Below are 26,722 nucleotides of genomic sequence, written 5' to 3' on the forward strand. Positions count from 1 at the left end.
AATTAAACATCAAAATACGCTTGAACATTAAGAAATAGCTTATTTTGAATAACGGAATGGACTGCTGCAAGCCGTTAGCCCCTTTTCAAGGAAAAATTAATACAACAAATTAAAGCTTATTGATAGAGGAATAAAATGAGTATTTATGATATGTGCCGTAATGACCATTAGAGGAGTTACGGAGGACCTAATGTCCAAAATACGCGTGCAAATTAGGAAATAGCCAATCTTGAATTATGAAATGGATATTTTGAATAATGGAATGGACTTTGCGAGACTTTAGTCCCTAATCATAAATATACATTATACTACATTCGAAAGCTTATTTAGAGATGAACAAAAGGTTTATAGTCGATATGTTCAGCAACGCATATAAGAGGAGTAACGAAGGAATTACACATCAAAATACGCTTGAACATTAAGAAATAGCTTATTTTGAATAACGGAATGGACTGCTGTAAGCCGTTAGCACCTTATTTTGGCAAAATTAATACACGGAATTGAAGCCTATAGATAGAGGAATAAATTTAGTTTAAACGATATGTGCCGTACTGACCATTAGAGTGGTACGGAGTACCTAAATGCCAAAATACGCGTGAAAATGTAGAAATCGCCAATGTTGAATAATGAAATGGATATTTTGAATAATGGAATGGACTGTTGCGAGACTTTAGCCCCTAATTATAGAAATACCTTCAACCACAATTGAAAGCTTATTAAGAGAGAAACAAAATATATATAGTTGATAAGTTCCGCAACGCATATTAGAAGAGTAACGAAGGACCTAAACATCGAAATACGCTTGAACATAAAAAAATAGTTTATTTTGAATAATGGAAAGGACTGCTGCAAGTCATTAGCCCTTAATCAAGGCAAAATTAATACACGAAATTAAAGCTTATTGGTAGAGGAATCAATTGGTAAAATTTAGAAGGGAAATGGGAAATGTGTCAAAGCGACAACAACCCGACCATAGAGCAGACAACAGCCGAAATCCACCAATGGGTCTTCATTGGAGCGAGAAACTCCCGTACCCGTAGGCGTCCTCCAGCTGGCCCCTTTAAACATATGTATACTAGTACAGTCATAATGGACGTCATACAAAACTCCGAATTATACACAAGAAACTAAAATAAAAAATCATACAAGACTAACAAAGGCCAGAGGCTCCTGACTTGAGACAGGCGCAAAATTGCGGCGGGGTTAAACATGTTTATGAGATCTCAACCCTCCCCCTATACCTCTAGCCAATGTAGAAAAGTTAACGCATAAAAATACGCACATTAAAATTCAGTTCAAGAGAAGTCTGAGTCCGATGTCAGAAGATGAAACAAAAGAAAATAAATAAAATGACAATAATACATAAATAACAGCAGACTACTAGCAGTTAACTGACATGCCAGCTCCGGACCTCAATTAAACTGATAAAAAGATTATGTTTTCATCATATAAATATCAGGCATTAATGATATATGTCGTAATGACCATTAGAGGGGTTACGGAGGACCTAATGTCCAAAATACTCGTGAAAATTAAGAAATAGCCAATCTTGAATAATAAAATGGATATTTTGAATAATGGAATGGACTGGTGCGACCATTTAGTCCCTTCTTATAGATATACATTATACTTCATTCGAAAGCTTATTAAGAGATGAACAAAAGGTATATAGTCGATATTTTCAGCAACGCATATTAGAGGAGTAACGAAGGAACTAAACATCGGAATACGCTTGAACATGAAGAAATAGCTTATTTTGAATAACGGTATGGACTGCTGAAAACCGTTAGCCCCTAATCTTGGCAAAATTAATACACGGAATTAAAACTTATTTATAGAGGAATTAATTTAGTTTAAACTATATGTTCCGTACTGACAATTAGAGTGGTTTCGGAGTACCTAAATGCCAAAATACGTGTGAAAATGTAGAAATCGCCAATTTTGAAAAATGAAATGGATTTTTTGAATAATGAAATGGACTGTTGCGAGACTTTAGCCCCTAATTATAGAAATACCTTCAACCACAATCGAAAGCGTATTAAGAGAGAAACAACATATATATAGTTGATAAGTTCCGCAACGCATATTAGAAGAGTAACGAAGGACCTAAACATCGAAATACGCTTGAACATAAAAAAAAATAGTTTATTTTGAATAATGGAAAGGACTGCTGCAAGTCATTAGCCCTTAATCAAGGCAAAATTAATACACGAAATTAAAGCTTATTGATAGAGGAATCAATTGATAAAATTTAGAAGGGAAATGGGAAATGTGTCAAAGCGACAACAAACCGACCATAGAGCAGACAACAGCCGAAATCCACCAATGGGTCTTCATTGGAGCGAGAAACTCCCGTACCCGTAGGCGTCCTCCAGCTGGCCCCTTTAAACATATGTATACTAGTACAGTCATAATGGACGTCATACAAAACTCCGAATTATACACAAGAAACTAAAATAAAAAATCATACAAGACTAACAAAGGCCAGAGGCTCCTGACTTGAGACAGGCGCAAAATTGCGGCGGGGTTAAACATGTTTATGAGATCTCAACCCTCCCCCTATACCTCTAGCCAATGTAGAAAAGTTAACGCATAAAAATACGCACATTAAAATTCAGTTCAAGAGAAGTCTGAGTCCGATGTCAGAAGATGAAACAAAAGAAAATAAATAAAATTACAATAATACATAAATAACAGCAGACTACTAGCAGTTAACTGACATGCCAGCTCCGGACCTCAATTAAACTGATAAAAAGATTATGTTTTCATCATATAAATATCAGGCATTAACGATATGTGTCGTAATGACCATTAGAGGGGTTACGGAGGACCTAATGTCCAAAATACTCGTGAAAATTAAGAAATAGCCAATTTTGAATAATGAAATGGATATTTTGAATAATTGAATGGACTGGTGCGACCATTTAGTCCCTTCTTATAGATATACATTATACATCATTCGAAAGCTTATTAAGAGATGAACAAAAGGTATATAGTCGATATTTTCAGCAACGCATATTAGAGGAGTAACGAAGGAACTAAACATCGGAATACGCTTGAACATGAAAAAATAGCTTATTTTGAATAACGGAATGGACTGCTGAAAGCCGTTAGCCCCTAATCTTGGCATAATTAATACACGGAATTAAAGCTTATTGATAGAGGAATTAATTTAGTTTAAACGATATGTGCCGTACTGACCATTAGAGTGGTTACGGAGTACCTGAATGCCAAAATACGCGTGAAAATGTAGAAATCGCCAATTTTGAATAATGAAATGGATATTTTGAATAATGGAATGGACTGTTGCGAGACTTTAGCCCCTTATTATAGAAATACCTTCAACCACAATCGAAAGCTTATTAAGAGAGAAACAAAATCTATATAGTTGATAAGTTCCGCAACGCATATTAGAAGAGTAACGAAGGACCTAAACATCGAAATACGCTTGAACATAAAAAAATAGTTTATTTTGAATAATGGAAAGGACTGCTGCAAGTCATTAGCCCTTAATCAAGGCAAAATTAATACACGAAATTAAAGCTTATTGATAGAGGAATCAATTGATAAAATTTAGAAGGGAAATGGGAAATGTGTCAAAGCGACAACAAACCGACCATAGAGCAGACAACAGCCGAAATCCACCAATGGGTCTTCATTGGAGCGAGAAACTCCCTTACCCGTAGGCGTCCTCCAGCTAGCCCCTTTAAACATATGTATACTAGTACAGTGATAATGGACGTCATACAAAACTCCGAATTATACACAAGAAACTAAAACAAAAAATCATACAAGACTATCAAAGGCCAGAGGCTCCTGACTTGAGACAGGCGCAAAATTGCGGCGGAGTTAAACATGTTTATGAGATCTCAACCCTCCCCCTATACCTCTAGCCAATGTAGAAAAGTTAACGCATAAAAATACGCACATTAAAATTCAGTTCAAGAGAAGTCCGAGTCCGATGTCAGAAGATGAAACAAAAGAAAATAAATAAAATGACAATAATACATAAATAACAGCAGACTACTAGCAGTTAACTGACATGCCAGCTCCGCACCTCAATTAAACTGATAAAAAGATTATGTTTTCATCATATAAATATCAGGCATTAATGATATGTGTCGTAATGACCATTAGAGGGGTTACGGAGGACCTAATGTCCAAAATACTCGTGAAAATTAAGAAATAGCCAATCTTGAATAATAAAATGGATATTTTGAATAATGGAATGGACTGGTGCGACCATTTAGTCCCTTCTTATAGATATACATTATACTTCATTCGAAAGCTTATTAAGAGATGAACAAAAGGTATATAGTCGATATTTTCAGCAACGCATATTAGAGGAGTAACGAAGGAACTAAACATCGGAATACGCTTGAACATGAAGAAATAGCTTATTTTGAATAACGGTATGGACTGCTGAAAACCGTTAGCCCCTAATCTTGGCAAAATTAATACACGGAATTAAAACTTATTGATAGAGGAATTAATTTAGTTTAAACTATATGTTCCGTACTGACAATTAGAGTGGTTTCGGAGTACCTAAATGCCAAAATACGCGTGAAAATGTAGAAATCGCCAATTTTGAAAAATGAAATGGATTTTTTGAATAATGAAATGGACTGTTGCGAGACTTTAGCCCCTAATTATAGAAATACCTTCAACCACAATCGAAAGCGTATTAAGAGAGAAACAAAATATATATAGTTGATAAGTTCCGCAACGCATATTAGAAGAGTAACGAAGGACCTAAACATCGAAATACGCTTGAACATAAAAAAATAGTTTATTTTGATATAATGGAAAGGACTGCTGCAAGTCATTAGCCCTTAATCAAGGCAAAATTTATACACCAAATTAAAGCTTATTGGTAGAGGAATAAGCGGAGTATAAACGATATGTGCGACAATGGCCATAAAAAAATCAAGAAATAGCCAATCTTGAATACGAAATGGATATTGATTTATGCAATGGACTGCTGCCACCCTTTAGCCCTTAATTATAGATATACCTTATACCTCATTCGAAAGCTTATTAAGAGAGGAAAGAAAAATATATAGTCGATATGTTTTGCAACACATATTAGAGGAGTAACGAAGGATCTCAACATCGAAATACGCTTGAACATTAAGAAATAGATTATTTTGAATAATGAAATGGATTGCTGCAAGCCCTCAGCTCGAATCAATGCAACAAGTATACACCAAATTAAAGCTTATTGATAGAATAATTAACTGAGTATAAACGATATGTTCTGCAACGCATATTAGAGGAGTAACGAAGGAACTAAACATCGAAATACGTTTGAACATTAAGAAATAGCTTATTTTAAATAAAGGAATGGACTGCTGCAAGCCTTTAGCCCCTTATCAAGGCAAAATTAATACACGAAATTAAAGCTTATTGATAGAGGAATCAATTGATAACATTAAGAAAGGAAATGGAGAATGTGTCAAAGCGACAACAACCCGACCATAGAGCAGACAACAGCCGAAATCCACCAATGGGTCTTCATTGGAGCGAGAAACTCCCGTACCCGTAGGCGTCCTTCAGCTGGCCCCTTAAAACATATGTATACTGGTACGGTGATAATGGGCGTCATACTAAACTCCGAATTATACACAAGAAACTAAAATAAAAAATCATACAAGACTAACAAAGACAAGAGGCTCCCGACTTGAGACAGGCGCAAAATTGCGGCGGGGTTAAACATGTTTATGAGATCTCAATCCTCCCCCTATACCTCTAGCCAATGTAGAAAAGTTAAGGCATAAAAATGCGCACATTAAAATTCAGTTCAAGAGAAGTCCGAGTCCGATGTTAGAAGATGAAACAAAAGAAAATAAATAAAATGACAATAATACATAAATAACAGCAGACTACTAGCAGTTAACTGACATGCCAGCTCCGGATCTCAATTAAACTGATAAAAAGATTATGTTTTCATCATATGAATATCAGGCATTAATGATATGTGTCGTAATGACCATTAGAGGGGTTACGGAGGACCTAATGTCCAAAATACGCGTGAAAATTAAGAAATCGCTAATCTTGAATAATGAAATGGATATTTTGAATGATGGAATGGACTGGTGCGACCGTTTAGTCCCTACGTATAGATAAACATTATACTTCATTCGAAAGCTTATTAAGAGATGAACAAAAGGTATATAGTCGATGTTTTCATCAACGCATATTAGAGTAGTAACGAAGGAACTAAACATCGGAATACGCTTGAACATTAAGAAATAGCTTATTTTGAATAACGGAATGGACTGTTGCAAGCCGTTAGCCCCTTATCAAGGAATAATTAATACAACAAATTAAAGCTTATTGATAGAGGAATAAAATGAGTATTAATAATATGTGCCGTAATGACCATTAGAGGAGTTACGGAGGACCTAATGTCAAAAATACGCGTGCAAATTAGGAAATTGCCAATCTTGAATAATAAAATGGATATTTTGAATAATGGAATGGACTGGTGCGACCATTTAGTCCCTTCTTATAGATATACATTATACTTCATTCGAAAGCTTATTAAGAGATGAACAAAAGGTATATAGTCGATATTTCAGCAACGCATATTAGAGGAGTAACGAAGGAACTAAACATCGGAATACGCTTGAACATGAAGAAATAGCTTATTTTGAATAACGGTATGGACTGCCGAAAACCGTTAGCCCCTAATCTTGGCAAAATTAATACACGGAATTAAAACTTATTGATAGAGGAATTAATTTAGTTTAAACTATATGTTCCGTACTAACAATTAGAGTGGTTTCGGAGTACCTAAATGCCAAAATACGCGTGAAAATGTAGAAATCGCCAATTTTGAAAAATGAAATGGATTTTTTGAATAATGAAATGGACTGTTGCGAGACTTTAGCCCCTAATTATAGAAATACCTTCAACCACAATCGAAAGCGTATTAAGAGAGAAACAAAATATATATAGTTGATAAGTTCCGCAACGCATATTAGAAGAGTAACGAAGGACCTAAACATCGAAATACGCTTGAACATAAAAAAATAGTTTATTTTGATATAATGGAAAGGACTGCTGCAAGTCATTAGCCCTTAATCAAGGCAAAATTTATACACCAAATTAAAGCTTATTGGTAGAGGAATAAGCGGAGTATAAACGATATGTGCGACAATGGCCATAAAAAAATCAAGAAATAGCCAATCTTGAATACGAAATGGATATTGATTTATGCAATGGACTGCTGCCACCCTTTAGCCCTTAATTATAGATATACCTTATACCTCATTCGAAAGCTTATTAAGAGAGGAAAGAAAAATATATAGTCGATATGTTTTGCAACACATATTAGAGGAGTAACGAAGGATCTCAACATCGAAATACGCTTGAACATTAAGAAATAGATTATTTTGAATAATGAAATGGATTGCTGCAAGCCCTCAGCCTGTAATCAATGCAACAAGTATACACCAAATTAAAGCTTATTGATAGAATAATTAACTGAGTATAAACGATATGTTCTGCAACGCATATTAGAGGAGTAACGAAGGAACTAAACATCGAAATACGTTTGAACATTAAGAAATAGCTTATTTTAAATAAAGGAATGGACTGCTGCAAGCCTTTAGCCCCTTATCAAGGCAAAATTAATACACGAAATTAAAGCTTATTGATAGAGGAATCAATTGATAACATTAAGAAAGGAAATGGAGAATGTGTCAAAGCGACAACAACCCGACCATAGAGCAGACAACAGCCGAAATCCACCAATGGGTCTTCATTGGAGCGAGAAACTCCCGTACCCGTAGGCGTCCTTCAGCTGGCCCCTTAAAACATATGTATACTGGTACGGTGATAATGGGCGTCATACTAAACTCCGAATTATACACAAGAAACTAAAATAAAAAATCATACAAGACTAACAAAGACAAGAGGCTCCCGACTTGAGACAGGCGCAAAATTGCGGCGGGGTTAAACATGTTTATGAGATCTCAACCCTCCCCCTATACCTCTAGCCAATGTAGAAAAGTTAACGCATAAAAATGCGCACATTAAAATTCAGTTCAAGAGAAGTCCGAGTCCGATGTTAGAAGATGAAACAAAAGAAAATAAATAAAATGACAATAATACATAAATAACAGCAGACTACTAGCAGTTAACTGACATGCCAGCTCCGGATCTCAATTAAACTGATAAAAAGATTATGTTTTCATCATATGAATATCAGGCATTAATGATATGTGTCGTAATGACCATTAGAGGGGTTACGGAGGACCTAATGTCCAAAATACGCGTGAAAATTAAGAAATAGCTAATCTTGAATAATGAAATGGATATTTTGAATGATGGAATGGACTGGTGCGACCGTTTAGTCCCTACGTATAGATAAACATTATACTTCATTCGAAAGCTTATTAAGAGATGAACAAAAGGTATATAGTCGATGTTTTCATCAACGCATATTAGAGTAGTAACGAAGGAACTAAACATCGGAATACGCTTGAACATTAAGAAATAGCTTATTTTGAATAACGGAATGGACTGTTGCAAGCCGTTAGCCCCTTATCAAGGAATAATTAATACAACAAATTAAAGCTTATTGATAGAGGAATAAAATGAGTATTAATAATATGTGCCGTAATGACCATTAGAGGAGTTACGGAGGACCTAATGTCAAAAATACGCGTGCAAATTAGGAAATTGCCAATCTTGAATAATAAAATGGATATTTTGAATAATGGAATGGACTGGTGCGACCATTTAGTCCCTTCTTATAGATATACATTATACTTCATTCGAAAGCTTATTAAGAGATGAACAAAAGGTATATAGTCGATATTTCAGCAACGCATATTAGAGGAGTAACGAAGGAACTAAACATCGGAATACGCTTGAACATGAAGAAATAGCTTATTTTGAATAACGGTATGGACTGCTGAAAACCGTTAGCCCCTAATCTTGGCAAAATTAATACACGGAATTAAAACTTATTGATAGAGGAATTAATTTAGTTTAAACTATATGTTCCGTACTAACAATTAGAGTGGTTTCGGAGTACCTAAATGCCAAAATACGCGTGAAAATGTAGAAATCGCCAATTTTGAAAAATGAAATGGATTTTTTGAATAATGAAATGGACTGTTGCGAGACTTTAGCCCCTAATTATAGAAATACCTTCAACCACAATCGAAAGCGTATTAAGAGAGAAACAAAATATATATAGTTGATAAGTTCCGCAACGCATATTAGAAGAGTAACGAAGGACCTAAACATCGAAATACGCTTGAACATAAAAAAATAGTTTATTTTGATATAATGGAAAGGACTGCTGCAAGTCATTAGCCCTTAATCAAGGCAAAATTTATACACCAAATTAAAGCTTATTGGTAGAGGAATAAGCGGAGTATAAACGATATGTGCGACAATGGCCATAAGAAAATCAAGAAATAGCCAATCTTGAATATGAAATGGATATTGATTTATGGGATGGACTACTGCCACCAATTTGCCTGAACTATAGATATACCTTATACCTCATTCGAAAGCTTGTTAAGAGAGGAAAGAAAGATATATAGTCGATATGTTCTGCAACACATATTAAAAGAGTAACGAAGGATCTCAACATCGAAATACGCTTGAACATTAAGAAATAGAATATTTTGAATAATGAAATGGATTGCTGCAAGCCCTCAGACTGTAATCAATGCAGCAAGTATACACCAAATTAAAGCTTATTGATAAAACAATTAACTGATTATAAACGATATGTTCCGCAACGCATATTAGAGGAGTAACGAAGGAACTAAACATCGGAATACGTTTGAACATGAAGAAATAGCTTATTTTGAATAACGGAATGGACTGCTGCAAGCCGTTAGCCCCTTATCAAGGAAAAATTAATGCAACAAATTAAAGCTTTTTGATAGAGGAATAACATGAGTATCAATGATATGTGCCGTAATGACCATTAGAGGAGTTACGGAGGACCTAATGTCCAAAATACGCGTGAAAATTAAGAAATAGCCAATCTTCAATTATGAAATGGATATTTTGAATAATGGAATGGACTATTGCGAGACTTTGGTCCCTAATCATAGATATACATTATACTCCATTCGAAAACCTATTAAGAGATGAACAAAAGGTATATAGTCGATATGTTCAGCAACGCATATTAGAGGAGTAACGAAGGAATTAAACAGCGAAATACGCTTGAACATTAAAAAATAGCTTATTTTGAATAACGGAACGGACTGCTGAAAGCCGTTAGCCCCTAATTTCGGCAAAATTGATACACGGAATTAAAGCTTATTGATAGAGGAATTAATTTAGTTTAAACTGTATGTGCCGTACTGACAATTAGAGTGGTTACGGAGTACCTAAATGACAAAATACGCGTGAAAATGTAGAAATCGCCAATTTGAATAATGAAATGGATATTTTGAATTATGGAATGGACTGTTGCAAGACTTTAGTCCCTAATTATAGAAATACCTTCAACCACATTCGAAAGCTTATAAAGAGAGAAACAAAATATATACAGTTGATGAGTTCCGCAACGCATAATAGAAGAGTAACGAAGGACCTAAACATCGAAATACGCTTGAACATAAAAAAAATTAGCTTATTTTGAATAACGGAATGGACTGTTGCAAGCCGTTAGCCTATAATCAAGGCAAAATAAATACACCAAATGAGAACTTATTGGTAATGGAATAAACTGAGTATAAACTATATGTGCAGCATTGACTATTAAAGGGGTTGTGGGGGACCTAAATGCTAAAATACGCCTGAAAATTAAGACAAATAAGAAATTTTAAATAACAAAATGAATGATTGCAATAATGGAACGGACTGGTGCGATCTTTTAGCTCTAATTATAGATATACATTATATCTCATTCGAAAGCTTTTTAGCAGAGGAACAAAAGGTATACAGTCGATATATTCCGTATCGCATATTCGAGGAATAAAGAAGGAACTTTACCTCGAAATACGCTTGAACATTGAGAAATAGCTTATTTAGAATAACGGAATAGATTGCTATAAGCCGTCAGAGCCTATTCAAGGCAAAAAAAAATACCCCAAATTAAAGAAAATTGATAATTGAATAAACTGAGGATAAACGATATGTGCAGCAATGACCATTACAGGGGTTATGGAGGATATAAATGCCAAAATATGCTTGAAAACTAAGAATTAGCGAATTTTGAATAATGAATGGATTTTTTAAATAATGAAATACACTGCTGCGACCATTTAGTCCCTTATGATAGATATACCTTATTTCTCATTCGAAAGCTTATTAAGAGAGGAAAAAAAAAATATATATAGTGGATATGTTCTGCAACGTATATAAGAGGAATAACGAAGAACCTTAAAACGGCAAAATACGTTTGAACATTAAGAAATAGCTTATTTTGAATAATGGAATGGACTGCTGCAAGCTGTTAGCCACTTATCAAGGCAAAGTTAATACACCAAATTAAAGCTTATTGATAGAGGAATAAATTTAGTTTAAACAATATGTGCTGTAATGACCATTAGAGAGGTTACGGAGGACCTAATTTCAAAAATACGCGTGAAAATTAAGAAATAGCCAATCTTGATTAACGAAATGGATATTTTGAATAATGGAATGGACTGGTGCAACCATTTAGTCCCTTATTATAGATATACATTATACTTCATTCAAAAGCTTATGAAGAGATGAAAAAAAATATATAGTAGATATGTTCAGTAACGCATATTAGAGGAGTAACGAAGGAATTAAACATCGAAATACGCTTGAACATTAAGAAATAGCTTATTTTGAATAACGGAATGAACTGCTGCAAGCCGTTAGTCCCTAATGTAGGCAAAACTAATACACTAAATTAAAGCTTATTGATAGCTGAATAATTTTATTTGAAACGATATGTGCCGTATTGACCATAAGGGGTTACGGAGTACCTAAATGCCAAAATACGCGTGAAAATTTAGAAATAGCCAATTTTGAATAATAAAATGAATATTTTGAATAATGGAATGGACTGTTGCGAGACTTTAGCCCCTAATTATAGATATACCCTCAACCTCATTCGAAAGCTTATTAAGAGAGAAACAAAATATATATAGTTGATAAGTTCCGCAACGCATTTTAGAAGAGTAACGAAGGACCTAAACATCGAAATACACTTGATTTATGGAATGGACTGCTGCCACCATTTAGCCCCTAATTATTGATATACCTTATACCTCATTTGAAAGCTTATTAAGAGAGGAAAACAAGATAAATAGTCGATATGTTTAGCAACACATATTAGAGGAGTAATGAAGGATCTAAACATCGAAATACGCTGCAACATTAAGAAATAGCTTATTTTAAATAATGAAATGGACTGATGCAAGGCCTAAGCCTTTAATCAAGGCAAACTGTATACAAATTAAAGCTTATTGATAGAGGAATAAACTGAGGATAAACGATATGTTCTGCAACGCATATTAGAGGAGTACAGAAGGAACAAAACATCGAAATACGTTTGAACATTAAGAAATAGCTTATTTTGAATAACGGAATGGATTGTTGCAAGCCGTTTGCCCCTAATCAAGACAAAATTAATACACCAAATGAGAGCTTATTGGTAATGGAATAAACTGAGTATAAACGATATGTGCAGCATTGACTATTAGAGGGGTCACGGAGGACCTAAATGCCAAAATACGCGTGAAAATTAAGAAAAATAAGAAATTTTGAATAATGAAATGAATAATTTGAAAAATGGAATGAACTGCTGCGACCTTTTAGCTCTAATTATAGATATACCCTATATCTCATTCGAAAGCTTTTTAACAGAGGAACAAAAGGTATACAGTCGATATATTCCGCAACGCATATAAGAGGAATCCTGAATTTACTCCCAACACTTGAAAATTTAGTTATAAAATCAAAATCATTGTCTCTAATTTCACAAAATCGACATCGTTGAAACACGGACCGCGAAGAGGACCCCAAAATGAACTGGTTTGGAAACAGAAATGTTCATATTACTGCTTGCTCAACGTGGAATTGGGGTAACAGGACAAGTACAAAAAAGCAAACATTTATTTGTATGTACCTGTTATTTGTACAATAGTTGGCTAATTGCAGGATTCATTTTTATACCCACGCAACGAAGTTGCGGAGGGTATAATATTTTTGACCCGTCCGTCCGTCCGTCAGTCCTGTTTCTTGTCATCGCAACTCCTCTCAAACCACACAACAGAATGTCATGAAACCTTTTTAGATGAAAAGGACATAGTATGTAGTTGTGCATATCGTCAGGAAATTACGATTCAATTTTTTTTCTAGGAGTTACGCCCCTTTGAACTTATTTGCTTCAATGTACTACTGCAACAGTTTGTCATCCAACTCCTCTAAAACTACACTACAGAATTTCATGAAACCTTTTTAGATAATAAGGACATACTATTAGATGTGCATATCGTCAGGAAATTACGATTCAATTTTTTTCTAGGAGTTACGCCCCTTTGAACTTATTCCGAGAATAAACTGGACCCCTGCTGTTGTTTCACTGTTATCGTGTGCCGAAGTATCAATCAGCGGGTGACCAGTTTAGTCCGAGAACTCGTGTGTACAATGACATTCTCGGACTTTATCGTTGCTAAATAACTAACGGAAGTCTTCGGGAGCATTCGAATCAAATATATAGGGCCTCTAATGGGAATCCAGCAATCGAAATCCATTGACCTTGTTGTGTTGCACGACTTCTTAATCCGGTGAAAGGCTTTCAACCTATTATTTAATTAAACAGTTTAGCTACAGAATGGCAGTTTCGATTTTGTGGCCGTAATTATTTGAGTAAGGTTCATTTAATTGATCTGAGGGAAAGTTCCTTTCTTGTCATTATCGGCGATGGGGGTAACTGACCAGTTTAACGTTTCTTTACGAAAAAATCACTTTATACATGCACACAGACATGATAATTAGTTTGTAATAACAACTCACAAGTTCATTAAACCTCAAATACCTTCGGGGATACTCTGCCACCCTGTGTTTGTTTAATTAAATCATGCAAATAATTAATTATATTTTATTGTTTTGATTGGTATTGATCGATTTTGACAGGTAATTTTTAGATACAAATTTACTAACGAGCCTTCAAAAAGCGTTCGGAATTCGGTGTTGACAGGGTTCGGGTTTTTCAGGTTAGATTAACGTTAATTAATAGGGAAATTGTGTGGGACTTTGAAAATTGTTCGGTTTAAACTGAAATTCGGTTTTATCAGGGTTCGGTTTACCCAGGTTTCACTGTATGTAGATGTGCATATTGACAGGAAATTATTAGTCATTATTTTTTCTTATACAATTTTTTTTTCTTACACTTATTCAATTTCTCCAGTGACAATGTGGGGACGTGGGGTATGTGAGCGTGCTCACTAAGGTTCTTTAATTTTATATGCTAAGACTTCATAAAGTTATCCTTAAAGTGAAAATGTCCTTAAGACCTTAGTAGTAGCCCTAAAGTTGGGACTACCATTAGGACATCTCTTAAAATAAGATCGTTTCAATAACATGGCTAATAGCAAAAAAATCTCCTACGATGGTCTTGGGACATGTCTTAGTCCTAAGACACCTTCGATGACACGACCCCAGGTCACTACAATTTAATTTATTTATCTACAATGTACGCTTGCGTTAAACAATGTATATTATAATTCTGTTGACTGGTAAAGAAGAATTTTACAAGCCTGTCGAAAGAAATTGTACAAGCCAATTCCGTAGAAATTATTGTATAGCGTGAAGATTGTATGTTTTTCTTGTATATGTTTCGACATTTTACAGATCGTTTTCAAAACTCCATTTCATTACTCTGTAATATTTTCCACTGAACATACACAAAACACTTTTATAGATAATTATATAAAAACCGCGCCCAATAGTCAATAGTGTCCTGGTTTTGATTCCAAAATATGTAGTCATACTTGAATGCAAATGTTTTAGCTCACCTGACACCAGGGCTAGGTGAATAATTCTCATCATTTGTCGTGCGTTAAGTTTTACAAACATAAAAAAGAAAATGTGGTATGATTGCCATGCAATGAGACAACTCTCCACAAGAAACCAAAATGACACTGAAATTAACAACTTTAGGTCACCGTACGGCCTTCAACAATTAGCAAAGCCCATAACGCATAGTCAGCTAAGAAAGGCACCAAAATGACAATGTAAAAAAATGAAACACTTAAACAAAAGACACCGGTACGTCTAAACACCGCTCAGGACGTCCTGAGTGCACTCAGGACATACAAACTGCACTCAGGACATGAAATATATGTTTTAGTGTGTTGTGAAGGTATGCATTCGATAGATAATATAACTCTTCATCTAATAATTTTTGTTTTGATAAAATCATTTTAACATTTTAACATTTAAGGAGTTATCGAAGTTTTCATCGGCCGTTTTTGTGAAATATGTCAGGCATGACCTAGGATTATATATATTGAATACCAATTATCAGGTAAATTTTGCCTAGCCAGTCAAGGTCGTTAAAAACTTCCATTTGTTGTTGTTTATTGGGTTATTTGGTCTTTAATAGTTAGGAGTTATTAGTGATGGTACTAACCGCATACAAGTAAGCTTGGCAAACAAACAAAATAAGATGTCTTTTGAAATATCAAAAAACAATGAAGATATATTGTTTTAGAAAAAACCCGCTAAATAAACATTTTTCTTTTTGTTTGTAATAATTGAAGACAGTCGAGAAATATGAGAAATCTACATATATAGTTTGGAAATTTTAATTCAATAGACCACTTTCGAGTTCATCCGTCACCGGAAAAAAACTCGTCAATTATACGCGCCTTTATGACGTCATTTACCAGATAGAGGGGATTGCCTGTATCCCTGCACTATTAACGTTCATCAAGCGTCTTAGTGATCGTCATTATGCAGGATAAACTAGAAATAATGCTTGTTATATAGGTACTTAATGACAATTCCGAATGACAGTAGTGCTGATTGTCAATTTTGAGAATTCAATTTGCCGTACAATATAGAAGTATAGTTTTCCAACCACTCGCTCAATATTGGAATGAAAGTGACGACGCCCCTAAACGCACAAATGACGTTCACTAAAACTAGAGTTTTTGACGGAAATGCATCGAACTCGAAAGTTGTCTATTCATTTAATTTCGTACACTATATTTTATTTTAATTTCGTGCAATGAAAATTTTAGTTTTATTCTTGCTTCAAAAATTAGGAATTTTTATTATTAGATGTATTAACGACTAACTTCTTTCGATGACAGAAACCAACCCGCGTCAGCATACACTCCAAAATTCATTTTTGATGGGGGAGTGTTATGACGACAAACGCTCGAGAGCTGTAACCGAGGTGTTGAATAATGGACATTCATTTAACTGTCTCACGACTTTGGTACTGATTATGCTACCTGTCATCGTTATTACTACGTCAGAAACTCGTAGACTAGTACGCCATCATCGTTGTTAGCGGGCTATCAAGCTAACCAACCTGGGCCTGAAAGTAGCCGTTGTGAAGTACAAAAGAAACATCAAAAGAGTAAACTAACCAAAAATAACTCAGCATAACCAAGATGGCCGCGCACCAAAATAGCGACCTTCAACCTGTTGCTGATTACCAAGGATTTGTATAGTAAGTCTTACTATACAAATCCTTGTGATTACCAACTGCAGAAAATATCTAAAGCTCACCAATTGCCCGCGGGATGTATATCCAGTCAATGTCGTTAAATACTTCCATCATCAACATGTTAAACCACGTACAAAAAGATCAAAGCCACAAACATGATAAGCAGAAAAAAAGCATTATTATAGTCCATTTGCCAATTCCCGACCCTGTAATTAGATACCTTTTTTTAGTTGTCTCCATTATGAGGGACATTCATTTTTTTTATTACAATGGAGAGCTAGCAGGAACAGCAAATTTACCTGTGCGTAATCTTAGATTTTGAAATCTTTTAATTACATTAATTTGTTGTTTAGATACATACTTACGACATCAGAAATTATTGTTAAAAACTTCCAAGTGCTCCACGAAACCTCTTTCTAAATTATTAACATCTATTTTATCAGCAATCAAAGATGGGCTTCAAAGTTATTGTGAAACTGCCTATTCTAGAGGTGGCGTGAATCAGATGTGGATACTTAAAAATTCCAAAGATCTTTTAGAGTACATACAATCTAACTCTCTTTCATCTTGTAACAGTGTTAAAACATTTGACTTTTCTACTCTTTACACAAGTATTCCACATTCCAAACCAAAAGACGAAAGAGTTGGTATTACTTTGCTTCATAAAAAAGAACGGCCAACGTAGATACAAGTATCTTGTCTTAGGGAGGGATAAATCATATTGTAAAGAATCACTCTGATTCAGACAAAAAAATCTCTGAAACCGATATTATCAAGATGCTTGATTTCTTGATTGACAACATATTTGTAACGTTTGGAGGACGTGTTTTTCAACAGACTGTCGGCATCCCAATGGGAACAAACTGTGTCCCTCTACTTGCCGACTTGTTTCTTTATTATTATGAAGCTGACTTCATGCAGGAACTTCTTAGGAAGAAAGATAAGAAGTTAGCAATATCCTTTAACTCTACTTTCCGCTATATAGATGACGTTCTTTCACTAAACAATTCAAAATTTGGTGACTATGTGGAACGCATCTATCCCATCGAATTGGAGATAAAGGATACTACAGATACAGTTAAGTCGGCTTCATATCTTGACTTACATCTAGAAATTGACAATGAGGGTCGGTTGAAAACAAAACTTTACGACAAAAGAGATGATTTCAGCTTTCCAATTGTGAACTTTCCATTTCTAAGTAGCAACATTCCAGCAGCACCTGCATACGGGGGTATATATCTCCCAATTGAAACGATATTCCCGTGCTTGCATTTCCTATTATGATTTTCTTGATAGAGGGTTACTGCTCACAAGGAAGCTATTAAACCAAGAGTTCCAAATGGTGAAGTTGAAATCATCCCTTCGTAAATTTTACGGACGCCATCACCAGTTGGTTGACCGTTATGGAATAACCCTTTCATGAATGTGACCTACCGAATTAGACTATTTACCGGATTTGTAATCACATAAGCAACACAACGGGTGCCACATGTGAAGCAGGATCTGCTTACCCTTCCGGAGCACCTGAGATCAGCCCTAGTTTTTGGTGGGGTTCGTGTTGTTTATTCTTTAGTTTTCTATGTTGTGTCATGTGTACTATTGTTTTTCTGTTTGTCTTTTTCATTTTTAGACATGGCGTTGTCAGTTTGTTTTATATTTATGAGTTTGACTGTCCCTTTGGTATCTTTCGTCCCTCTTGTTGTTTAGATAAATACTTACGACATCAGAAATTATTTTTCAAACAAAATTAGTTTAACCGCCGATACATCATTTTCAATCCATCATACTTTGCATTGGCAAAAGCCAAATTGTCCGGTATGGAACCAGTCTCAGATTAACAAAGGGAAGTAATTTGTTTAAAAAGTTTGTAATAACAGAATCAAATCGGACCAAACATTTTGCCTTATTTTGCATTAGAAATGCACAGAAGACTAAGTTGATGATATACATGCATTGGTTTAAGAATGGGATAAACATTACTTTTAACGAGTGACTCACTTTAAATATTGGTTTTATCGTGCAAAAAAACAAAAAAGAAGACAATTTTCATTCCAAATGTAATTAAGATTAATTGTATCGATGTATACCACCAGGACCAGTGCATCTATCCATTTTCAATGATTTTAATCTGAGGAATCTGCTCTAATTTCTGCATGATGACATTTTCAACCTTTCAAGCAACTGTGAAGTGCTGCAATATATTTTTAAGCAGCACATAAACAGTTATTAGAGAGGTACTTTCAGCTGAAACGAGAAAATATATTAGTTTTGAAAAAACACTTTATACACTAAATAAAACATTTCAGTATCTCTTTTTATAATTTTTTTTTTTGTGTTATAATATTTTTTTTGAATTTTACATTTGTTAGAGATACAGGAAGTACCGGTACCTTATCCCGGCTTCGTGTTTCTTGTTTGTACACCTGATTTCTCTCACAGTCTATTAAAAAATAAACAGGGACTAAATTTAAAGTCAGTCCGGAGATTTAAAAAAAAAATATGTGTTCCAGGGTTCACGTTCCCCTTTTCTAGCCCACTCTTCATGTTCTTTGTATGTACTTCATGTCCAGGTAAATGAAATGTGAGGTGAATATCAACTAAGGTGTGATCAAGTATAAAAAAATCAAATGACACTCTCTCTAAAAGAACAGATATTATGAAACCATATAACATTTTAGTTCCAGGAAAATATCTTAAGAAGGTGGAAATAAAATTATGTTATGTTTGTTCCAAAGAACTTATTACCATTCCAAGACTTGTTCCAGGGGGAACAAGTATTATGGGAACAACAATCATGTTCACACCACTATGAGAATAAAAAGTTTTCTGGCTTTTGGCTTCAGTTGGAAAAGTTTTAAGATCTGTCATACACTAGATGTGTAAAAGTTAAATGCATTTTGTGTTTCAGAAAGATAATTTCTACAGGGGCGGATTCAGCCATATACATTATTAGATAAAGAACTTGTGTTATGATGAATCTTGAAAAATAAGTGATGAAAACTGCATTAATATGACCTCAATTGGAGATATAACCCAGAGCCCAGAGGTGGATTTAAGGGGGAGCAGGGTGTTATTTCTGAACAATTGGTTGAATATAAAGGGAACACAGACGGATCAACCCATTTTAAAAAGGGGTTCCTAACCCGGGACAAAAAGGGGAGATTATATAGGGAACAAAAAATCTTACCGCTTTTGAATCCGCCACTGTGGAATCACTGAAGAATGACTAGAGAGGGCCCCTACTTTATGAAAATTTCTAGATCCGCCCGGGTCTGTGATAAATTTAAATCTAAATAAGCTATTGTTATTTATTACATTAAGTAGGTCAACAGCTCATCTAGCTAATAAATACATTGTTGTGCCTTTTTATGTATATGGCTCGTTGTAGATTAACATCTAAGAAATAGTTAAATTCATGTTTATGATTTGTGTCATTATTGTTTCATTATTGTAACAATTATAAAAATCATTGTAATAACGTGAGATTCATTGCTATAAAAAAAATAAACAGCTTACGCCCGACGTCTTGTGTGGAAGTTTTATGCAATAATCATAAATAGTTTCTGAGGAAGTTTTAAGCAATAACCATTTATTGTTTTTGAGACACGGCGGGACATGTGAACCCCCCCTTTCCACCCTGTTTTTTTTTACAAATATCACTAAAATAAAATTTTGAATCAAACCAAAAAGTATACAGATCTTTAAATTAGTATAACAAAGAAGTGTGTACAGTTTCAAGCAATAATCATAAATTGTTTTTGAGCTACGGCGCGACATGTAAAAAAAACCCCTCCCCTTTTTTACAAAATACTCAATAACTCAAAAATAAAATTTTGAGTCATCACCAAAAAGTATACAGATCTTTAGATTAATATAACAAGAAGTGTGTAAAGTTTTAAGCAATAATCATAAATCGTTTTTGAGATACGGCGCGACATGTAAAAAAACCCTCCCCCTTTTAACAAAATACTCAAAAACTCAAAAAGGAAATTTTGAATCATCACCAAAAAGTATACAGATATTAAGATTAATATAACTAAGAAGTGTGTAAAGTTTTAAGCAATAATCAAGAAACGTTTTTGAGATACGGTGCGACATGTGAAAAAAGCACACCCCTGTTTTAGTTACAAAGTGCCGTAACTCAAAAAGTTTAAATCTTATTTTCACCAAAAAGTATACAGATCATTTGACCATCATAAGAAACAACTATGAAATTTGGATAAGTCGTTCTCAAGTTACGGTGCGACATGTTTACGCCGGACAGACGGACAGACGGACGGACACCAGACATTTGTATACCATAATACGTCCCGTCAAAATTTTGACGGGCGTATAAAAAAACCTTTTAACGAGGCGTATATCGGTTTATTAAAACTAAGAAAGTTGGTTTTACTTAATTTAAACAAAACATTAAGGTATCTTACATCTATTTCATAAATAAAAAGCAATATATATATATATAATTATATATCGTTACAGTTTATGTATAGAGGGGAAATGCATACTTAAACCCGGTGCCTACTTTGGTGTTTGTACACCTGATTTCTCTAATATGACCTCAATTGGAGATATAACCCAGAGCCCAGAGGTAGATTTAAGGGGGTGCAGGGAACTATTTCTGAAAAATTGGTTGAATATAAAGGGAACACAGGCGGATCAAGCCATTTTAAAAAGGGGTTCCTAACCCAGGACAAAAAGGGGGGGGATTATATAGGGAACACACAATCTTACCGCTTTTGAATCCGCCACTGTGGAATCACTGAATAATGACTAGAGAGGGCCCCTACTTTATGAAAATTTCTAGATCCGCCAGGGTCTGTGATAAATTTAAATCTAAATAAGCTATTGTTATTTATTACGTTAAGTAGGTCAACAGCTCATCTAGCTAATAAATATATTGTTGTGCCTTTTTATGTATATGGCTCTGATCTGGTTGTAGATTAACATCTAAGAAATAGTTAAATTCATGTTTATGATTTGTGTCATTATTGTTTCATTATTGTAACAACTATAAAAATCATTGTAATGACGTATTTAATCACGTGAGATTCATTGCAATAAAAAAACCTTTTAACGAGGCGTATATCGGTTTATTAAATATATCTTTTTAAACTAAGAAAGTTGGTTTTACTTAATTTAAACAAAAAATTAAGGTATCTTACACTTTATCTATTTCATAAATAAAAAGCAATACATATATAAAAATATATCGTTACAGTTTATGTATAGAGGGAAATGCATACTTAAACCCCGTGCCTACTTTGGTGTTTGTACACCTGATTTCTCTATTATGACCTCAATTGGAGATATAACCCAGAGCCCAGAGGTAGATTTAAGGGGGCGCAGGGTTCTATTTCTGAAAAGTGGTTAAATATTAAGGGAACACAGGCGGATCAAGCCATTTTAAAAAGGGGTTCCCAACCCAGGACAAAAATGGGGGGATTATATAGGGAACACAAAATCTTACCGCTTTTGAATCCGCCACTGTGGAATAATTGAAAGTTGACTAGAGAGGGCCCCTACTTTATGAAAATTTCTAGATCCGCCAGGGTCTGTGATAAATTTAAATCAAAATAAGCTATTGTTATTTATTACGTTAAGTAGGTCAAGAGCTCATCTAGCCAAAAATAACAACTAAATGCATTTAATACCTATCTATTATATCTATTATACTGACAATAAACAAATAATACAAATAAAATCCTATTTGGAATTCTCATACCTTGATAAACTCGTAATATAGTGTAAATCTCAAAATATATAACTTCCATTTTCTACAGACTGTACATGATATCAAATGTCCTTCACATTACATGTGACGTATTTAATCACGTGAGATTCATTGCTAGAAAAGAAAACCCTTTTAACGAGGCGTATATATCGGTTTATTAAATATATCTTTTTAACTAAGAAAGTTGGCTTTATATAATTTAACCAAAAATTAAGTTATTTTACACTTTATCTATTTCATAAATAAAAAGCAATATATATATCAGTTTAAATGAGAAATATATGATTAAAGACCGTGCACTCTTAAGTTATATGTTTGAAGCAAGCGCATAGGTCAGCATATATACGTCTTGAAATTTCGAAGTGTCTTCATTTCACGAAAATAAACGCAATTGAGCTAATTTTTGGTGCATGTGGAAGATAATGTAAAAGCCTTTAAGAACAATACCGTAATTCAATGAACAAATAAGTTTTTCATAGAGAAATATATCGCTACAGTTTAAGTATGCAGGGAAATGCATAGTTAAACCCCGTGCCTACTTTGGTGGTCATTTTTACGCACGAAATGCTGACTTTTACGCCAATAATTGATATATATATATGTACGGAAAAAAGAGTTGTATATATATATATATATATATATATATATATATATATATATATATATATATATATATATATATATATATATATATATATATACGGAAAAAATATCGGAATTTGTTGACTTCCATCTTCGTCAACATGTTGAAGACTTACCATCTCACATCAAAGACACAACCGATTATCTTAGAAAAATGCAGACCTTAAATCCACTCCCCTCCGACACGACTCTTGTTTCCATGGATGTCACCTCCCTCTACACTAATATTCCACATGCAGATGGCATCAATGCATGTAGAGAAGTTTGGAATTCCAGACCAGTGAAATATCCACCTACTGAATGCCTGGTCAAAATGCTCACGCTGGTACTTAAGGAAAACAGCTTCGTTTTTGATGGAGATCATTATTTGCAAGTAAATGGAACTGCCATGGGCACCAAAATTGCTCCGTCATATGCCAACATATTTATGGGCAAATTAGAGAAACAACTCCTTGAAACTTCCATCGAAAACCCGCTTTCCTGGTTCAGATTTATAGATGATGTGGATATGAAATGGAATAAAAGCGACGAGGATTTAGATACTTTTATCACGCATGCCAACAACATACATCCAAGTATCAAATTTACTCATGAGAAGTCTAAATCCAAAATCGCCTTCCTCGATACTTCAAGTTCGCTCACAGAGGGCATCATATCTACAGATTTATATTTTAAACCTACTGACACTCATCAATATTTGTCCCCTAAAAGTTGCCATCCTGCTCATCTTACCAAGAGCATACCATACAGTCAGGCACTTAGAGTCAAGCGAATATGTTCCAACACAGAAACAACTAAAAGAAAACTACGTCAACTTGAAACTCGCTGGAAGAAAACGGGCTACAAACACAGAAATATCAAAAAAAGCTTTCAGAAAGCGGAGTCAATTCCTAGGAGTTAACTATTGGAATACAAAGTTAAAAAGAAAAATAAAAGGACTCCATGTGTTCTAACTTATCACCCATCTCTCAAAAACAGCTTTGGTGTCATTTGTGAACATAGTTGTCTCATTGGCAATAATACCACATCTTTTTTATATTGGAAATCAGTTGAAAAGAATTCCAAACTATCCAAGATTTTTCCCGAGCCTCCAATGATAGCTTTTAGGCAACCTATTAGTCTGCGGAACCTGCTGGTGCGGGCTGCAGTGTCTGATAATAGAAGTACTTCTGGAGAATGTCGTTCGTGTGAAGAAAAACGCTGCAAATGCTGCCTATTTAAAATTGATCACATGATGTAACAAAATGGATGTTAAGATCCATTTTGTTACATCATGTGATCAATTTTATTTGTCAATCGCCAATGGTAGTCAGCAGGGTTAAAGAACATCAGTTGTTCGACCTGTTAGTCAAATGCGTTTTGTTTAAATATACTTTTTCACTTTTTTGGTCTTTTGGAAAATGTTGTTTGTGCTGTTTTTAGACCCTTCTACAACGAAATTTGTTTTACATGCACTTACATGCACACGTATAAAATTTGCGGTTTGAACGTAGTTTTCAATGTAGACTCGTTTATATATATATATAGAGAGAGAGAGTCTATAAGAATCTACCAACCAGTAAACTGAATAGGTATTAGATCATCAATGTAGACTCGTATATATATATATATATATATATACATATAAGTACGTCTGAGTCAGTGACAACTCTACAACAGATTGATCCATCGGATCGCCATCAATGATGGTGATACATGGCTGTGTACATAATGTATATATACAACTCGTCTAAACATCAACCCAAACAATGTTAGATCTGTAAATTTGCTTTCGCAAATTTTTGGTTCTTCCCTCGCCGGGATTCGAACCCATGCTACTGTGATATCGTGACACCAAATCGCCTGCACTGTAGCCGTCCCGCTAGACCACACGACCACCTGGGCTCTACAAAAATAAAGCTTTCAGTGGCCGTGTGTTACCTTTCCTCGTCAGTTTTAATCTAGCGGTGTACTACAGTACATGATATATAAGGCATGGAGATGTTATTGTTACAGATCATTGTATTTTCCCGCGGTTCGTATAGTAAAGCGGGAAAATATTGTATTGTCGTTACGTTTTCATAAATATTCATAAGGCATGACAAAATTGACCAATCAGAAGTTGAATTTTGTCTTTCGATATATTGGTGTTTTTCAAGCGCTTCACTTTCTAGCCGTCGTTCAACATAGTAAGCTGCATGGACGCCGATATCCAACAAACTATACGTGCCGAAGTGCATAATGCTGTACAAAACACCCAAGAAAAGTTATTGGACAATATGACAACTTTACTAGAGTCTCGTTTAGACGGTTTCCAAAGAAGAATTCAGGAAAACCAGAAATCCTTGTCAGACACACAGATAGCCAAGATAGATGAAAATATGTCCGACACATATAAGTTCCGCAAAAGAGGTAATGAAGAGCAGTACAAACACAACCACAAAGTATTCGTGAAGATGAGGGAGGCCACAACCGAGATGGAAGCAGACAACATCAGTCAGACAAATGTTAACAACGCGAAACGGAAGATAACAGAAGGTATGGACATAATCAAGAACAGACAAAAGCTAATAAAATTAGCTGATTCGTCAGACGCAGGGTGGCGGGTAGTAGCTGAGTATATTGCTAATCCTTTGGCTGAGAATTCCGAGGACGAAAGAAAAATGTACAAAGCACAGTCACGGGCAGATACCAAGATGAAAAAAGAAAAACTGAAAAAACGTACAGACCAAAGGACAACTCCATACAACAAACCAACGACATCAAATTCTACGGGAAGTCAGTCGATACCTGTTAATGTCAGCAGTGGATTTGGCAGACCTGGGAGATGCTTTTATTGTCACGAGAGTGGGCATTGGATAAGGCAGTGTCCAAAAGCCACAACAGAACAAAAGAATAAGATAAGTATAAATAGTACTTACAATTTTAGTCGCATAGAATCGAGCGCACCTCTGTTATGTAAACAAATATCAGCTGATTTTAAATCAATGAAAAGTACACACACTAATGTATGTCAAGGTAACGGTACAGGTGTAGGGTATTTAAAAGAAAAGGTAGACTCGTGGAAAGAGATAGGTGCTACAATTTTCGTTGTTGATATAATAGAAAACGGGTATAAAATACCATTTAGCACAGTACCTCGAGAAACAGAATTAGATAACAATAAAACTGCACGCGACAACTCTTATTTTGTCGCCGATGAGATAGAGAAACTTTTAGAAAAAGGTTGCATACGTCGAGTAAAAAGTAAACCTCACGTTGTCAATCCATTAACTGTAGCAAATAATAAAGGCTCAAAATTAAGATTGGTTTTAGATGCGAGGCATTTAAACCCACATATTGTAAAATTCAAACACAAGTATGAAGACGCAACAACTGCCAGACAGTTGTTTGAGAAGGGAAACTATGTATTTTCCTACGATTTAAAAAGTGCATATCACCACATAAAAATATGTCAAGCAGATACAACTTTTTTAGGTTTCAAATGGGCAAATGAATACTATGAGTATAATGTTTTGCCATTCGGGTTATCCTCTAGTGGGTATATATTTAGCAAAGTAATGAGAGAGATCGTTAAACATTGGAGAGGTAGAGGCATAAAAATCGTTATGTATTTGGACGATGGCCTAGGTGGAGGTAACAGTTTTGATAGTGCTTTAGAATCAAGTAAAACAATCAAATCCGATTTAGAAAGGTTTGGATTTGTTTTGGCACATGAGAAATGCAACTGG

General features: G+C 34.7%; 1 long non-coding RNA gene across 1 annotated transcript; it reads right to left on the bottom strand.

Moving 5' to 3' along the window:
* Positions 1–18,633: 18,633 nt before the first annotated feature.
* On the bottom strand, positions 18,634–22,579 carry LOC143066346 (uncharacterized). Its single transcript, XR_012975568.1, has 2 exons — positions 22,362–22,579; positions 18,634–18,883 (listed from the first exon to the last, which is right to left on the bottom strand). It is a non-coding gene; the product is annotated as an uncharacterized LOC143066346 (long non-coding RNA).
* Between the last annotated feature and the right edge of the window lie 4,143 nt (positions 22,580–26,722).

Source organism: Mytilus galloprovincialis, chromosome 3 (genome assembly GCF_965363235.1).
Source record: "Mytilus galloprovincialis chromosome 3, xbMytGall1.hap1.1, whole genome shotgun sequence".
NCBI classification, from domain to species: domain Eukaryota; kingdom Metazoa; phylum Mollusca; class Bivalvia; order Mytilida; family Mytilidae; genus Mytilus; species Mytilus galloprovincialis.